Raw genomic sequence first — 18,562 nt, 5'->3', positions numbered from 1 at the left:
TATTCAGTATACTAGGGGGTCACACAGGTGGGCACTCCTGTCCAATGAGGTGCAGGACAACACCCCAGATCATGATCATTTCCTGCAAAGTGTGGTACAATGGTCTCCCAGAAAGCAGCAATATCTCTCCAAAATTCAATATGGCTGATATCTCAGCAGAGAGGCAGGAGCTGGCAAAACCAACTTTCAGGATGGCTCATCTCCATAGACTTCCTCCCCCTGGCATCTGCACATTCCTTCCTTAAGCCTGCCTCCTAGCTGTGTTCAAAGAGTAGGGGTTGAAATTGAACTGGCTTCTCCTGCCTGTCCCCTTCATTTGAAGATCATTGTTTACGACCCCTCCACCTTGCTCTGGAATTCCTATGCAGCAGAACCCACTCCTCCCAGAATGGCTCCTTCCCCCCAGGGGCTACTTATCACCCCATTAAAGCAGCCTGGCTAATTCACTTAACTGTAACCAATCAGTGCAGATCACTGGAGGGCAGAATATTGGCTTACAGACAAGAAAGTCATATAACTTCTTTGCTGTACATTTTAGAATACAAATAGCATATTGTTGGATTTATCAATACCATTCTAGTGAGTCCTTGAATGATATTTTTCAAGTTTCCCTGGAGGGAATTATTACATAATAACCATGTTATCATATGTGGCTGGGGATCTGCAAAAGGGGAAAATTAACTGGACAATTTCTCCAACAACAGGGCTTATACAACATCTTTTATAAGGACCTTGTCTATATCTACAAAACCGAACCCCCCCCACCCCTGGAACACCTAGGGGAGACTTTAGGGATTCTGAATATGTAAATATATTGCAGATCCTCACTCCACAGAGCTCCTAACACAAAAGTCGATTTTAGAAGTGAGGTTACGTAGTTTTCGGCTCTGCTTCGCTACAGTCGCCATTTTGTGTTTAGCCGCCATTTTATGTTGCCTCACTCAGGCAGCACGGCTAACGCGGTAAAGTGGTCTTTTCTGCCTTTTCTGCTACTCCATGTCTTTCCCGTTAAAGAACAACCTTTGTCCTTGTGTACGGCACTGATGTCAGGGTCTGGCCGAGTTCGCAAAGCCATGTCTAGACTGATTAATCCATGTCTTACTCCACTGTTTGGGTCCCACCATTCTTCCCTACTTTATCTTGTTTAACTGGCCTTCACTATTCTCTCTGTGTGTTCTCTTGTTACATAGCCCTTCTTTTGAAGCATTCTACACATGTTTTGCCACCTGCAAATGGAATTACAGCACTAGTGTTGATTAACCTGAGGGGAGGAGAGCACACGGGGTCTGAAAGGAGGGTGTGTTTTTGACATCCGATAGCTTGTTTTCGAACTATTCCTATTTGTCAGTTTTGTGTATATTGGGAGTTGTCATTGTAAACTTGTTCTGTATAATAGACTGTGCGCCACGGATTGAAGTGGCAGTCTCTTGAGAACCTACCTGTGTGGTACTTTTTAGATAACTGTACTTAGCTGCAGCTAATAAATCTACCTTTCTACGCTTAACAGAGTGTCTCGTGTCTCTGTCGGTCAAGGCAGGTGAACTCGGAGATCTTCGGCGTGCCCTGCGCCGCCTGGCCAATAAGGTCAGGTTCTCCAATTGGCGCCCAATGTGGGGCGACTTCAGCGGTAGTAGTTTTGCCCGAGAGTCGTGAGGAGCTTCGCAAGAAATTCCAGAGGATTTCGCGAACCACGTGAGCAACCCCTGCATGTCGAAGTGGACCGAAGTTCTTTTGAAGCGTGGCTACTCCTTCCCGATGGCTGCTGACGACTGCTGCCATGACTGTCGCCCTGCCTTGGCCCTTTGGTGATGATTGGTATCGCGAGACGTTAGACGGACATCTGTTGGTGTGAGAAAAACATTTAGTTAAGTATTTGTGGGTAGCGCCCACTCTTTGTTTTTGTTTTTGTTATTCAATTAGCGCGCTAACCGAAGCCAAGGGGTAAGTACGTTTGTGCTGTGACTCTATTGTCTGAAAATCTCTTGACGTCTGTAAGAAAGTCCAGTTCGTTACGAAATGCCTGGATTTAGTAAATGTAAGAAATTTTGCTGTTTTGGTTGTTCTAGGGATTCCCGGCTAGAGGATTCTTGTCCGATTCCTCCAGTTGGAACTCCTACTTACGAGCTTTACTCAAAACATGGTCTGGGTCCTATTGTTTTTAATGAAACATGGTCCGGTATACTAAAAAATATGGTGTTTTGCAGTGGCCACAAAACGGTTCTTTTGAGCCCTATATATTAGATAACTTGGTAACAATTCTATTCAAGAGAAAAGCCCGGCCGGCGATGTTTGACTCTTTTCGCCTCTGGCGTAAGGAAGCCAAACAGAAAGAAATTAAGCAAATGAAGAAAGATAAGAAAGAGCAGAGTATGTCGATTTTACAGGCTGCCCAACAATTTAAAAATGACGAAGCTGATCAGGTGATTGAGGTGTCAGAAAGACAACATCGTATGGCAATAGATAGATGTTATCCCGTGTTACCTACTGTATCGAAGAGTAAAACGCCCGATGAGGATTCTTTTATGTCCCATTTGTTGACATTACCTCCACCTTATGTGTTAGGTGCTAATGCACCGCCTGCTGTTAATCCAGCTGTTTTGATTCCTGCACAATTGCCTATTCCTGTGATTCCAGTTCCGCCCCCTTTGCCAGCGACTTCTGTATCCCAATCTCCTGTGGCTCTGCCTCCTCCATCCGTTGTTTCCTTTGCTACAGATTCTTCTTCTGTTTTACAGAATACGTTGTCTCCTGTTTTAGTGTCAGATTCCCCTACAGCTCGACAACGTTTAGTCAACACTGTTTCAGGTCTTTTGTCGCCTTTTCTTGGGCCTCTCTACTTTTCTCCTGCGTCGTCTAGGAGACAATCCCGTAGTCAGTTTCCAGATTTAGAAGAACGTACTAAATTAGATTCTCTTGCTCGTAAATGGATTATGAGTAGTGTACAGTACAGTGTACGTGATATTTTAGATACTTTCCTTCAATGGAACGCGCCCACACAGAGATTCGTGTTTAATGTTATGTGCAATACTTTGATTAAAGAATGGGGAGATGTGGATCTAGATTCACCTCCTCAGAATTTATTCGACATACAGGATCAATTTGATAAGGGACTCATTGTGTGTCCTGCTGTAGAGCGTGCTGTTCAGAAGCTTGTTACTTTTCAATCTGCCTTTCTCTCTCAAAATTCTCTTGAGCCTGATCCCGCGGTTTGTCGTAAGATAGCACAATATCCAATGCGAGAAGTTCCTCCAATATGGAGAGATGCGGTTGCACAGGCAGGTAATGTCCCTGGTGTTCCCGCTCATTTTCAGCGTATATGGGTACATGACCCTTGGAAAAGGTCAGAAGTATTGGCACTTAAACAGTCTTTACCGGACCCACGTAAGAATCCTGCTGGGTATTATAAAGAGTTGTCCCAGACTGTTGTCGCTTGTATTATGAATCTGGCAGACATTGATTTGCTTATGGGAAATGTAGTCCCACAAGCAATATGGACCAGGATTCGTAAACAGGATCATGATGCAGCTTTAGGTGGTAATTGGGCTGCTAGTAAAGCTGCGGATGCAGGACAAATAGGTGGTGCCAAACCAGATGACTTGATTACGGAATTGCCTGGAAGAATAATAGATTTGATGAAAACCATGATGCCTGCGGTGCGCGTTAACTGGGAAAAGTTAGCGCGTTTAAGCAAAAGCCTGATGAAAGTGTCTCCGACTTCTTTACTCGTTTCGAGGAGACTTTCATCGACCATAGTGGTCAAGACATGAGTACTGAAGGTGGACAGCGATTGTTCGTAGACAAATTTGTTTTTAATTTACTTCCAGAATGATCACATAAATTGAAACAATCAGAGAGTTCGTGGGCTGTTTCTTCCACTGCCCAGATATTGGCTACTGCTCAATATTATGAGAATAGGGATAAGGAAGATAAGGAGAAAGCGGAGAAAAAGACTAAAGAATTCAAAACGAAGGTTCTTCTGCAACAGGCTTATCCCCCTCGTTCTGCTCAGCCCCAATTTCCACAGCCCCCGCAGTTTCAGAGGTTGTTGCAGAAACCGGTACCCTCAGTTCCACGAGTTCCATTGGGTCCTAATCAGTGTGCCTACTGTAAGGAAGATGGTCATTTTAAGAATACTTGTCCGATTTTATTGCAGCGGTATGGTGGACCATTAGCACCACGGGGTCGTGGTGATTCTCGGTCCATATCCAGAGGTAGGGGACGTGGTGCATCGACTCAGGAACGACGTCCCTCTCCCCCTCAGGATTCTACAATTTACTTTGATCAGCAGACTTCTCAATCGGCACAATATTATAATGATGACTATTGTCTCGATAATGGGGACGTTGATTTTCATGCTAGCTAGGACAGCCATAGGCAAAGTAAGGGAGTCGTATCAGTTCCAGTGGATCAGGAAGGACCTTATGTTAATGTTATGGCATTAGGTGTTACAGAACCATTTCTCTTGGATACTGGTGCAATGAGAAGTTCTATAATGCATTCTAAACTCCCTGGGGCACCTTTGTCTGGCTTAACAAATGTTTCTGTAGGATTCTCTGGCGCCCCAGTTTCAAATCCGGTTTCTTGTCCTTTGCCCATTTCTATTAGTCCATACGATTTGGAAGCTCCGCTTCTTTTAACAACAGGTTGCGGAGAGAATTTATTGGGTTTGGACTTATTGAAACGTTTACATGCTAAGCTGTATTGTTCACCCTCTGGTGTGCACCTCACTTTGGGTGATAAATTGACTTCTGTGTCTAAAGAACAGCTACCACCTGAATTGCGTTCACTTCCTGCTACACTTTGGGCTACGGGTCCGAATGATGTTGGCTTATTGCAAATTCCGCCATATGTGATTACTGTTAAACCCAATGTTAAGATGCCACATGTTCCTCAATATAAGATATCTAGTGATGGTGAGGAGCCTTGTTGGCCATTGTTCATGATTTGGTTCAGAAGGGTGTGGTTGAAGAGACTAGAGGGAATGTTTGCAATAGCCCTGTTTTACCTATCCTTAAACCTACTGATCCCTCCCAGCCACCTGTGTACCGCTTTGTAATTGATCTTCAAGAGGTCAACAAAATTGTTGTCCCTCAGTTCCCTGTTGTGCCAGATATTACTGCTTTGCTTACTATGATTCCTGCTTCAGCGGTTTGGTTTTTGGTTATTGATCTTAAGAAGGCTTTCTTTAGCATTCCTATTGCTGAAGAAAGTAGGGATCTCTTTGGCTTCTCTCTCGGAGGCCGAAGCTTCCGGTTTAAGCGTGCACCTCAGGGCTATTGTGAAAGTCCTTCGATATACAGCCAAGCTTTGAAGTCTCAGCTTGACACATTTTCTTTGCCCGCGGGTGCTACTCTTATCCAATACGTGGATGATTTGTTGGTGGCTGCTGATTCGGAAAAAGTCTGTAAAACTACAACTGTGTCGCTCTTACAACATTTGTCTGATCTACATCATAAAGTATCATCTTCTAAGTTGCAATATTGCCGACAAGAAGTTACCTATTTAGGTCATCTCTTGTCGAAGGAGGGAAGGCGATTGACCCCAGAACGTATTCATGCAATTGCACGGATGCCTGTACCGTCCACACAAAGAGAAGTACGTGCCTTCTTGGGCATTACCTCTTACTGTAGACAGTGGATTCCAAACTTTTCCCTACTTGCCAAACCTCTGTTGGCACTTACACTTAAAGATACGCCCCAGCCTCTTCCTTGGACCGATGAGTGTCAAAAGAGTTTTTCTGATTTACGTACTGCCTTGTGTTCTGCTCCTGTGTTGGGTACTCCAAATTACAGTAAACCTTTCACGCTTTATGTCCACGAGAGAGAAGGTAGCGCATTATCAGTTCTGACGCAACAATTCGGCGACAAACAAAGGCCGTGTGCCTATTTTTCGGCAACATTAGATCCGGTAGCTAAGGCATTGCCTAGTTGCCTCAGAGCAACAGCAGCAGCGGTAATCTCGATTCGTCAATCTGCTGGACTAGTGTTAGATCATACTCTTAATGTTATGGTGCCACATGCAGTAGATACTCTTCTTAACAGGACGAAAACCCAGCACTTAACGAGTGCCCGTTTGTCTGGATATGAGTTGACACTTCTAGCCAGCCATATACACATAAAAAGATGTAATGTTCTGAATCCAGCAACATTGTTGCCTATTTTGGATGTGAACCATGTACAAGATCAGCATGATTGTTTTCTTCGCACTGAAGAAGAAACAAAGGGTTGAATAGATCTGAAGGATACACCACTTGTGGATCCGGATGGGATCCTATGGGTAGATGGGTCTTGTTTCAAACTTCCTAATGGCGAAACCACAGCTGCTTATGCAGTAACAACTTTGCACACAGTGGTAGAAACTGCACGCATTTCGCACAATTCAGCGCAAGCTGCAGAATTGGTTGCGTTGACAAGAGCATGTGTGTTGGCGAAAGGGAAGAGAGTGACTGTTTATACTGACAGTTAGTATGCATTTGGCGTTGCCCATAGTTTTGGTCGTCTGTGGAAGGAAAGAGGATTCTTTACCTCCCACTGCACCAAGATACAGCATGGTCAGTTGGTAACTGACCTTCTTGAATCACTTGCTTTGCCTATCCAAATAGCGATTGTGAAGTGCAGTGCACATAAAAAGATTACTGATGACGTAGGTCAAGGAAATGCATTTGCAGATGAGATAGCGAGGGAAACAGCGAGGAATGTTGAAAGTCGCATGTATGTTGCGGGCCCTGCAAGATGGGTCGCAGAAGGTGGTATGTGTGAAGACACAGTGGAAAGCGTGAAAGCGATTCAGAAGGAAGCCACTGAGAAAGAATTGAGTACGTGGAGAGAGAGTACGGGAATGTTGGATAGTATGGGATGTTGGACGGAATTATCCGAGCATCAACGATGGTTGTTACCAGATACGTATGTACTGCCTGTAGTTACTATGGCTCATGGACCAGCCCATAATAATGCCAGGGGTATATGCAAGCTTTTAGCTCCAGTATGGCAAAATGAAGGTATTCCTAAATGTGCAGAAAATGTGGTGAAACACTGCATTGTTTGTTTGATGCACAATCCAGAAAAGGGAACTCCAACTCCAGCAGGTCACTTTGCACCCCCTACATACCCATTCAAGGTACTGCAAATAGACTTTATCCATATGGAACGCTTTAATAATGTCAAGTATGTCCTGGTGGTGGTTTGTGCCTTTTCCAGATGGATAGAGGCCTACCCCCTAAAGGACAACACTGCCTTGTCTACTGCAAAAATACTTTTGAAAGAATTTTCCCGAGGTTTGGTTTGACGCGCATTGTCTGGAGTGACAATGGAAGTGAATTTGTAGGTCAAATTATGCAAAAGGTGTGTGTAGGTCTAGGCATTAGACAGAAATTCCATGCGGCAAACCATCCTCAGTCAGCAGGTCTGGTAGAGTGCTATAATGGCACTCTCAAACTAAAATTAGCAAAGATTCAGGCCAGCACAGGTCTTTCTTGGCCTGATGCCTTGCCTTTGGCACTCCTTTCAACTAGAACGACTGTCCATTCTCGTTTGGGGCTTAGCCTATACGAGATTGTTTTCGGACGCCCAGCTAATGTTTGGGGAGTCCCTAGACCCAAAAAGTACTCAGATATTCCGTACCCGTTGTTGGTTGACTACTTGCATGATCTCACCACTAAATTGCATGTTATTCGTCAACAGGTCCAAAACGCTTTGCCGGAGGCCTCCTCAGATCCCGGACACTCCATCCAGCCTGGGGACTGGGTGTGTCTGAAGAGCTTCCAAGGAAAAAGAACTTGGAACCTTGTTGGGGGCCGCCGAGACAAGTGTTACTCACAACTCGTACAGCTGTCAAAGTCGTCGGAAAGAAGAACTGGATCCACGGCGTGCACTGCAAAAGGGTACCATTGCCTTTATCTTATGACCAGTGGGTCCGAGAAGGTGTCGGTGACAGTGAGTGTGAGAAGGTACCCAGGTTCGTACCGTTCAGCAGTGCACGCCTGGTTTGGACTAGCTCAGAGAAGGAAGACGATGACGTCTTACAGGAAGCTGTACCTGTACATTTGAGAATTGACACAACAGATCCCGAACATTTATTCAAGGACCAGACGATACCTGGAAAGAGACGATACAACCTGAGAAGGAGGTTGCCTAAAGACAATTAATTTTGTTTTTCTTTTATAAACTCTGTTTGTATTTCAAAAAGAAATGTTCCTTTTTCCTTTATCCATCAAGTTGCAGGGTCACGGTAGGAGTCTTGAGCTGTGACCTGAATAGTGACTAGGTCAACAGGACTTGCAGTGTCATAGGACGGCTAACAATCACAGCCAAGTGATTAAGGAATATTATCGTGAGCAACGCCTTTAGAGTAATGAATAGTACAGGGAAAGGAAGTGATATTAAAATAATGATAAGAGCTCATTATAAGAAATTAATATTCAGTCGTTGTGGCGTAGCATTGTGTATTTTATTATGTTTATGTAGTTTATTAGCATGCATTGGATGGCTTATTCACGTCCTACAGTTAGTACCTGTTCCCACTTCTGTCTCTCTAACTCCCTCTACTACTGTTTCTCCGCATAAAGTTTACTCACTCCCAGACCATGAGCAAATGAAAAGAATGGAATATCTTAACAATTCGTTCATTCAATTACTACATCAGCATCAATTGATAGTAAATGTTACTGATTGTTGGGTCTGTGGTCTCATACCACATAATACACAAAGAGGAATGCCGTATCTAGTCCTCCCATTTTCATATGAAGGTTCCGCTTGGGCCTATCTGGCTATGTTCTCCAATGCATACCAGAACTTACTTCGATATCCTCCTGGTGGATCCTATAATGGTGGAGTGGATTTCAGTCACAGTCCTTTGATAAAGGGTATTGTAATGATGGTAAAGATTCCCAAAGATGAGAAGAAAGCATACGATGGGTGGAATATAACTCGTTATACTCTCAGCCTCACTGACAAGGTTAAGCAGCAGAGTTTTACACCGATTTGGGTCCTACCCCAAAGAGGTCGTTTGTGTCTGCAAATAAATGGCCAGAATACCAAAACTAAGCAAGAGAGGAGTAATTGCTCCCATACTTATGTTTATACTCCTTCTACTCCCGCACCACTAGTGGCATCCCAAGGTACATATTTTATCTGTCATGACAAAGCTTATACATGGCTTCCCACATACTTCTCGGGAACGTGTTATGTAGCTTTTCTCCTCCCTCCTACATATACTGCTCCTGCTGATTATCATAGGACAAGAGTTCGTAGAGGAGTTGTAGATTCGGAAGATACAGCAGGACAAGAAGGAGGAGACTTTCTAAAAGGGTTTCTTCCCTTTTGGGGTCCGATGGTCAACAGCAGACATATCAGACAGTTAGTTCGAGTGGTTGATGCCACAATCAATGTAACTTCCGGAGCATTAAAGAATTTGACCGCCGAGCTTCAGGCGGATCGACTTATGACTTTACAGAATAGAATGGTGTTAGCATTTTTGACGGATAGATCCTTCCGGGTCTCGGCGCCACCTTTTCGGTCTCAAGCTCATTCCATCGGCCAAGGGGTTCCGCAGGGTTCTGCATTGAGCCCCACATTGTTCAACCTCTATGTTCAACCTCTTGCGGCTGTGGCTAGAGAGTGGGGCCTAACGTTAGTTTCGTACGCAAACGATACCCAGCTGATTGTCACTTTGGCTGAAGGTCCCTCTGCCGCTGCCTCAAGGTTCAGAGATGGGATGACTGCTGTTGCCCAATGGATGGCTGAAAATTGCCTCCAACTAAATGCCACTAAGACCGAGGTGATGCTGGTAGGGAAAAACATCTCCCTTTGGAACAAACAGTGGTGGCCAGCCTCCTTAGGCACTATGCCTGCTTCCAAGCCAGTGGTCAAGAACTTGGGAGTGTGGCTGGATGCAGATCTTAATTTTCAGTACCATACGAAGAAGGTGGCAGCGACTTGTGTGGGCGTGTTGAGGGGCCTTCGCCCTATTCTGAAGTTTTTTTCAGCGCCTGTTCGGCAGCTTATCATCCAGGCTACAATCCTATCGCGCTTGGATTATGCCAGCGCGCTTTTTTGGGGCGCAAATAAAGCTGAGATTATGCGTCTTCAGCGAGTTCAGAACTCAGCAGCCCGAGCTCCTGTCGGACTGCCCCGCAGATGTTCTGACAGAGCCACGATCAGAGCCTTATACTGGTTACCGATTCAAGCTAGAATCCAGTTTAAGACACTCTGCTAAGCGTTTAAAATCTTGAAAGGTACTAGCCCTGAGTTACTTCGCCCATTCCTAACTCCGTATATTCCTCAGCGTAACTTGCGTTCCTTAGGCCAACATCTGGTAAACATACCTAAGTCCAGACTCTGCCGTGTTGGAGGTCGTTCTTTCCGACTGTTGGCAGCCAAACTGTGGAACTCCCTGCCGGTATCTATCCGGAGCATCGATGAGCTTCTCCCTTTTTGGAAAGCCATTAAGACTTTTCTTTTTCCTCTGACTTAGGTCCTTTTCTTTTGCAGTTTCCTTTCTGTTTCAATGATACGGTTAGCGCCGGAACGCCCCTTAGCTGGGGCAGCTGCGCGCTCAAACAAATCATTAACATAACATTAACATAACATAACAGACATAGTTCTTGCAGATAAAGGTGGAGTCTGTAAACTGATTGGATCCAGTTGTTGCATTTATATTCCTGACAATACCCCTACAGTATACCAAGCCATCTCTAAGCTACATGTCATCTCTGAGTCTATTCACCAAGATACTGGAGATTGGTCTGTGATGGGATGGTTTTGGGGACTACTGTCCACTTGGGGATGGAGAGTGTTAACTTTCCTTGGAATGATTTTAGCGATCGTCTTTTCCTGTTGTCTCTGTCTACAGTGTGGTCCAGCCATTTGTGGACTTTGTGCCACGATCTGTGTCTCCAAACCAGTAGCAAAGCAGACAGAAAATATTAAGATGATGGTGCAACAACACCTCAATGACCTCATGACCATTGATATCGACTCAGACTAACATGGGTCCCTTTGTGCATTGCCTGAGTATGGCAAAAGGAGGGTCTGAGGTTATGTAGTTTTCGGCTCTGTTTCGCTACAGCCGCCATTTTGTGTTTAGCCGTCATTTTATGTTGCCTCACTCAGGCAGCACGGCTAACGCGGTAAAGTGGTCTTTTCTGCCTTTTCTGCTACTCCATTTCTTTCCCGTTAAAGAACAACCTTTGTCCTTGTGTACGGCACTGTTGTCAGGGTCTGGCCGAGTTCGCAAAGCCATGTCTAGACTGATTAATCCATGTCTTACTCCACTGTTTGGGTCCCACCATTCTTCCCTACTTTATCTTGTTTAACTGGCCTTCACTATTCTCTCCGTGTGTTCTCTTGTTACATAGCCCTTCTTTTGAAGCATTCTACACATGTTTTGCCACCTGCAAATTGAATTACGGGCACTAGTGTTGATTAACCTGAGGGGAGGAGAGCACACGGGGTCTGAAAGGAGGGTATGTTTTTGACATCCGATAGCTTGTTTTCGAACTATTCCTATTTGTCAGTTTTATGTATATTGGGATTTGTCATTGTAAACTTGTTCTGTATAATAGGGGAAACATCATTAACAACGAAGGCAGTACTACGCGTAACGTTTACAACGAGGCACTTACCACGTAAACGTCTTTCCAACGCGTATGCCTTCAACGATCGTATTTACCACGAAAAAAAAAAACGAAGGATTAAAAAGGGGGGTTGGGGGGGTCTCCCCCCCCATAAAAAAACGATCCCGCCGTGCCGAAAAAAACAGTGTCATAAGAGAGGAAGCGGAATAAACTTCCGTTTCCTCTTTATGACGTAAGAACGACGTGGCAAAGAAGATGAGGGGAAAACGAATTCCGTGGTAACGCATGCGTGGAAAAGGCATGCGTTGCAACGGAATTCGTGGTAACAACATATAACCGTATAATAGACTGTGCGCCACGGATTGAAGTGGCAGTCTCTTCAGACCCTACCTGTGTGGTACTTCTTACATAACTGTACTTAGCTGCAGCTAATAAATCTACCTTTCTACGCCTAACAGAGTGTCTCGTGTCTCTGTCGGTCAAGGCAGGTGAACTCGGAGATCTTAGGCGTGCCCTGCGCTGCCTGGTCAATAAGGTCAGGTTCTCCAGAAGCACTTTACTACAATGTGGGAAGTGAAATGTTGCACTTTTACTAAACACAATGGATATGAAACCTATTTTGTAAGTGTCCTCCTTATAAGTACCTGGCCCCTACTGTGAGAAGTTGGCCAGGCATATGCTGTCCACTAATTATAATGGGCACCTTGCACCAGTCCAAACAACCCTTATTGATGATTAGGTTTAAGACAACCTTTATTGAAAACTATCCTAGTGGTAGCTATGGAGAGTAGCCTTCAGGCTAAGTCTTGAAGGAGTGTGAATCAGCTTGGTTTACAAGATTATAACCTATTGAATGACCAAATGAAAGGAGAACCACACAAGGTACATATAAAATATATTTATTTATTACTAAAGGCTCTCTACTAACCTCTTTATGTGATTAGAAAGCAAGATACACAATATCAACACACTGGAATGTAAGTAAATAGCACAATATGCAATGGGCCCCAGGGGGAAACCAAACCATATATTAGGAAAGTGGTATAAGAACCACGACTTGACTAGACACAGTGCCTAGAGCACGTAGAATCGCTGGGACCCCAAGGAACCACCCAAGGTAGAGACACAGGGGACCCACGGGGGACGTGTGCAGTGTGAGAACACAGCCGCTAGCTCAGTACAATCCTCTGGGAAAGTCGCGGTTGGAATTTTAAAGATTAAGGACACTTCGCAGAGGACTTGGTGCAAACCCTTTTAGACTTAGACGGTTTTAAGGCCAGCACCCTTGTGAGTACCGGAGTACTCGTGTTACCTCACCCAGGTAAGCCTGTTGTATAGGTGCCAAATGGTGTCGGGAATCGTTGCTGTTTTCAATGGCGAGTTGCTGCAAAGTGCTGCTGCCGTGGAAAGAAAAAGTGTCCGACGTGATCCAAACCTGGATCGGAGTTGTGTAGAACCTGAAAGCACAAGGGACAGAGTCTGGGTCACTGCAGGGTGACCAGGGGCACGATAGACCAATGCCTACCAATGTCGGGTGTTTCAGGTGCGATGAGGGGAAGCTTGACTCCGCAGCCACAGGGACCAAGAGATGTCGACGATAACCAGAGTCCTTAGGTGAGCTGTGCCATGAAGGATGTCAAGTGCTGGGGGCTGGTGTCCGGATCGGAGACCAACAAGCCTTGGCAACAGCAACCCACACGGTGGGAGTAAAGAGGCTTTGGTGTAGACCAGCAAGGTCCTGGTGTGGAGTCAGGGCACATCTGAAGCAACCAGGTAAGCCCACCAAAAGTTAAAGTACCCTTCTCAGAGACCCACAAGTCGATGGACAAGGGATCGCAAAGGGATCCCGAGAGGATTCACTAAATACCAGCGCATGGGTCCCTCCGGGAGTGTAGAATGGGCGCGCAGCACCCATTGGACTCAAAGGGCTTCAGCCACCCCTGTCGTGTTTGGCAGCCTTGGATAAAACTGCTTCCCGGTCACACACACAGCCGCACCTGAGCACTTCACAGGTCTTTAAAAGACCATTCGCATGTTAATAAGGTCTTGCTGTTGTTTCACCCCTTCTAAGAGCCCCTGCAGCTCCACTCTGCATGTTGCTTGAAGATTCAGCTCCCCCCAAATTTTTTTCTTACCCCCCCCCCGAAATTTGGCTCTAGTTGCGCCTCTGGTGTAGGCCAGTATTCTTCAATGGAATCACTGCTCTGAGCCTGGACTACAAGTAGCCCAAAGCACAGCCTCAGGGATTGCCAAGAAGCATATGCTGCTGCAAATGTGCACATGTCCAGGGGTTCGTGTTGCAAGGTCCCCACAAGGGCTTTGGATCTCAAGTTTGCTGAGAGCATGGATTGACCTCGGGGAAGCTTGGGAACCCACCTCCTGTGTTGCAAAGTCTCCGGAGTCCTTCAGGAGCTGCATAGTTGCAAACCAGACAGATGCGTCTTTGGCGCCTGCCTTGCAGGGGAGTAACTCCTTTACTCCAAGGGAGATTCTTCGGTCATCCAACGAAGTGTAGATAGTTGAAGTTCTGGGATTCTGTAGCAGGGTTTTGTCTAGGTAAATCTAAAGTCCTGTAGTCAGGGGTTCCTACTTTATGCCCAAAGAAGGGGTGGGACAAACTCTGGTGACACACCTATGGGAGGGTCAAGACAGAGAGGTGTCTACACCCATGTCTATTGTCCAGTTTCGCACCAGAGCAGGGGCTGAGTGCCCCTGCAACCGGTTTGAGCTGGACTATGAACAGGGACACCAAATGTGACCCTAGTGCAGACATCAAAGCACTCTTGGAGTGCACCCACCCAGCCCCAATACACTAAAGCCTGTCTGGGAGGTGGTTACACCTCCCTGTGACAGGAAACCTATTGTCCAGCCTCTCCTGCCGGGGTTTTGTCCAGCAGCAGGAGGACAGACTTGTGTCTGTGGCTGGCAGCATCCATCTTATGACACCAGGGTTCTGTTAAGCTGGTAGCGGGTGTACCGGTGTTGTCATATTTCTCCGTCTAGGAGGGTGGAATCATATCTCCCCCCCCCCCCCCCCAGGCCTGGCGGGGAGGTATGATTCCAAGGTGTTTGACACCAAACACGGCATGTTTCCTTGCAGCCATTTCAAAGTTAGCATTTACCGCAAGGTTATAATGCACTTAAGAGTATATGATGTGGCTGCATCACAGAACAACCCTGGAGAATAGATTCCGAAGGCTGCAGAGGAGCGCTGCTCATGCATGGACACCCTCTCACATAAAACCCAGCACCCTGCCTTCAGGATTGATTAGGCCTGCCATAGGGGTGACTGATAGGTATATATGTGAAGTGATAAGGTAGATGTAGTGAACCTATATCTAAGTAAGGGGTGCATGCACCACCTTATACAGGTTGCAGTAGCAGACCTGTGGTGTCAATTTGAGTGGCCTCTCAGGGGTGCCACAACACATGCTGCAGCCCCTGGGAGGCCTTGGGGTACTTATGCCTTGGGAATATAGTATGCCATATACTAGGGACTTATAACTGTACCCCAGAATCCAATCTGGAGTGTACCTAAAGTACATGCAATCAGTTTAGAGAGGAAGCAGCTAGGCTGGGGTCCTGGATAGCAGGATCCCAGCCAGACTAATGTCGAAAAACAGTGAAACATCAGCAAAAAGTGGGGGTAACTATAAGAAGCAGATCATACTCTCCTATACCTACCACTCAGATACCTAGGGGGGGACACTGGGGGTACCTAAGATGCCAAAATATTGTAGTTGATTAATGTTTAAATGCCCCACAGTCGAGTTTGGGCACAATTAATATGGTAAAAGCAGCCCTGCAGGACAGGCCTGCTTTTAAACTGATCTCAAGCCTCATCAGTGCAAACATGCAAGTGCATAAAGGGCTGCCATGCCCTATTATATACTAGGGACTTAAAGGTAGTTTTGACCTTACTGCCCCAATATGTACTAGAGCCTTATAGGGGAATGCATGCCAATCTTAAGGGTACCCTAACCTGTAGGGTACCCTAGTGTATGTAGGTTTTTTCACTGAACTCTAAGTATGTGTTTTCAGCATAGCACTGGTCCAGGGCCTGGTTAAGGAGAGCCGAGGGACAGTCAAAGTCAGATACCACCAGTACCAGGCAGCAGAATACTGGGGGTGCCCAGTGCACAGGATGACTTTTCAGCAGTAACAATGTTCCTAAACCATGAGCGCAGAATCACAGTGAGCACACAACCAACCTCTAGGTGCACCATCACCATAAAAGAAAGGTCTTCAGTTAACCAACACATAAAGTAACTACCTAGTTAACAAGACCCCTTGTAAGCTGGAATATAACTGCTCGCCCCTAATGAAGAAGAAGAGTGCACTCGCTGTTCCAATCACTATGTCTAAACACGGTGGCTACAAAAATACACCCAATACAAAACCCTGGTCATTCTTCAACAATGGAACCATAGAACTTTGCCAACAGACGCCCATCATACACCTCTGACCTGGTACCCAGGATTCTAATACCCAACACAAACCAAGGATCAGCTGGCACCAAACCAACACAAACCACTCATAATCGTCCTAAAATAGGACCATGGTCAACAGACAGTCACCATAAACCACTCACCCACAACCCCCAATGGGAGCACGAGACTTAGCAATCTATTAAACCAGCACAAACAATAGATGCTCCTGAACAATAGGGAATATTCCAGAGGCAGATGACACTCACCCTTCAGAGATGACTGATGTACTCCTAAAATGGGACTAGGTTACCTGGTCGACTGAGACCCACCATAAATCTGTGATTTGGAACCATCAAGGGGACAATGGTACCCAGCAGTCTAAAAAACAACAGAAGCCACAAATCATTCATGACACATGCAGCCTACTGCAGAGCCAGCAAGTATACATAGCACAGTACCTGGTCCACTGACATCCACCAAAAACCATTGACGCAGGTCCAACAATGGGAGCCTGGTACACACCTTTCCAAAAACCATACAAAGCCAACACAACCCATGAATCCCTCATGAAAATACAACAAACTGCAGACTCAGCAAGCACCTATTCAACACACCCCACAGTACCTGGTCAACTAATACCCTCCATAAACCACTGATCCGTGACCAACAATGGGAGCCTGGTACCCATAATTCTAAAAAGTACACACAGAACCAGAGGATATTACAGTCAGCTGGCTAACACAAATCACTGATCCGGGGAATATGGTACTGCGAAAAAAAATACCAATGACACACCATTGATCCTCCTCAAGCAATGGAGGTCACAGGTCACCCTCACTTTCTTTTAAGGGCTCTGGTTTTAGGGGTAATCTTCCTCCGGAAGATACAGTCAATTGCACTCAGGTCTGCCTTCTCCGAAGAGTTCTGAATGTCTCAGTAACACCAAGTCCCTGGATATTATATGTTCTGTATCCTAAGCCGGTCCTCATAGAATTTGTTGTTTAAACCGCACACATTTGGGTCAATCATCTCAGGATTGTCTCTCGCTGGTTTTTATCTGTATGGATAAGAGGCGTCCAAAACTTAACCTCTGACAGCCCAGATGTCAGAGAACTGTACTTCAGATGTCAACTCTAGAAAAGGGCAAAATAGCCCAGGTGCCACCTCCAGGATAAAACACAATGCTAAAGATGTGATATTTACAACATGACACTATTCCAGATGTGCCATCCTGAACATAGCACAATAATCCATAATGTGGTCTCCTGAAGGTGGATGAATCCTGAAGATGGGGACTCCAATAAGTGGCACAATACTCTAGATGTACTATTCAGAAAACAACATAATACTGCAGGTGTGACCTTCAAAAAAGGGCAGAATAGTCCAGATGTGGCCTCCAGAACAAGAAAGAACACTGTGAATGTGTCCTCCAAGATACAATACAATAGAAGCCGTCTTAACCAAAGAAAATAGCAGTTGCCTGAAAGTGAGCATTGGAAGGATACAAGTCACCCAGTCAAAAGGATGGTAAAGAGGGTATGCTGTAGGGGAGGGATAAACAAAGGAAGAGGAAGGCAAGCCAATGAGTATGAAGCAAGTAAATTAGACTGTCAATTAGCCACCCAATGATAAGCAACGGTAAGGCTGCAGTACTATAAGTTCCTGGGAGCTCACAATGGCCTTTTACAATTAGAAACCTTACACTGACTGGTAAGCAAGACTTAAAAATAAACAAGTATTAGCATTGTTAGAGTAAGACATGCAGAAGAGGACCAGCAAAACATGACTAAGGCTATAATTGTAAAGTAGTCCCTCATACAGTTAAATGTACAACCAGCCGATAGCGTTAGGTGAAGGATGAATACTCTATTGAACGGAGCCAAGACATCATTTCAAACAAGTCAGTGGCTGTGAGTGGCTGATCAAACAAAGCTATGGCTGAACCTCAGTGCATGTTCAAGATCAGAGTCTGCTCTGTGATTACATTATAGACGGATGGTAACATTTTGTACCCAACAGCCACCCATGGAAGGGGAGACCTCTAGCTCAGCAGATTGAGAGATGCAAAAGACCAGGTGATAGACATAAGGGTCTTAGAAACACATTCATGATTTTGACAAACAAGGTGATTCTCCGGTGTGAGATTCCATTGGAGACAATGGGCCTTTGCAATGGGCAAAGAGTGGGATTGTGCTCCAAAGGTGAGACTCACGCCCGACGAGTGACACTGTGTAATATGTGTGAGATTCACCCCTAGCGAGTGAGATCTGAGACGTTTGCTAGGATGCTTTAGATTCTCCAAGTATTCAAACGTTGTCTCGGAGCGGAGTGCGTGCTCGGCCTCCATAATGAGATCCAATGTACACAGAAGTACAGCTGCCTTGCTGTTATGCTATTGGCATGCCTGGACCAGTTCATACACGAATCGAGTCTGATGCCAGATTTCATAATTTGATTACTGTCTGGTTTTCCCCAGTCAGATTTCATCACAAGCCCTGGGGCATCGATAATACTGTGTTCTTTAGTCTTCAAAACACTAACCTGAAAGGATGTGTATGTG

Source organism: Lissotriton helveticus, chromosome 5_1, assembly GCF_964261635.1.
Source record: "Lissotriton helveticus chromosome 5_1, aLisHel1.1, whole genome shotgun sequence".
NCBI classification, from domain to species: Eukaryota; Metazoa; Chordata; class Amphibia; order Caudata; family Salamandridae; genus Lissotriton; species Lissotriton helveticus.
This window is presented reverse-complemented; position numbering follows the sequence as displayed.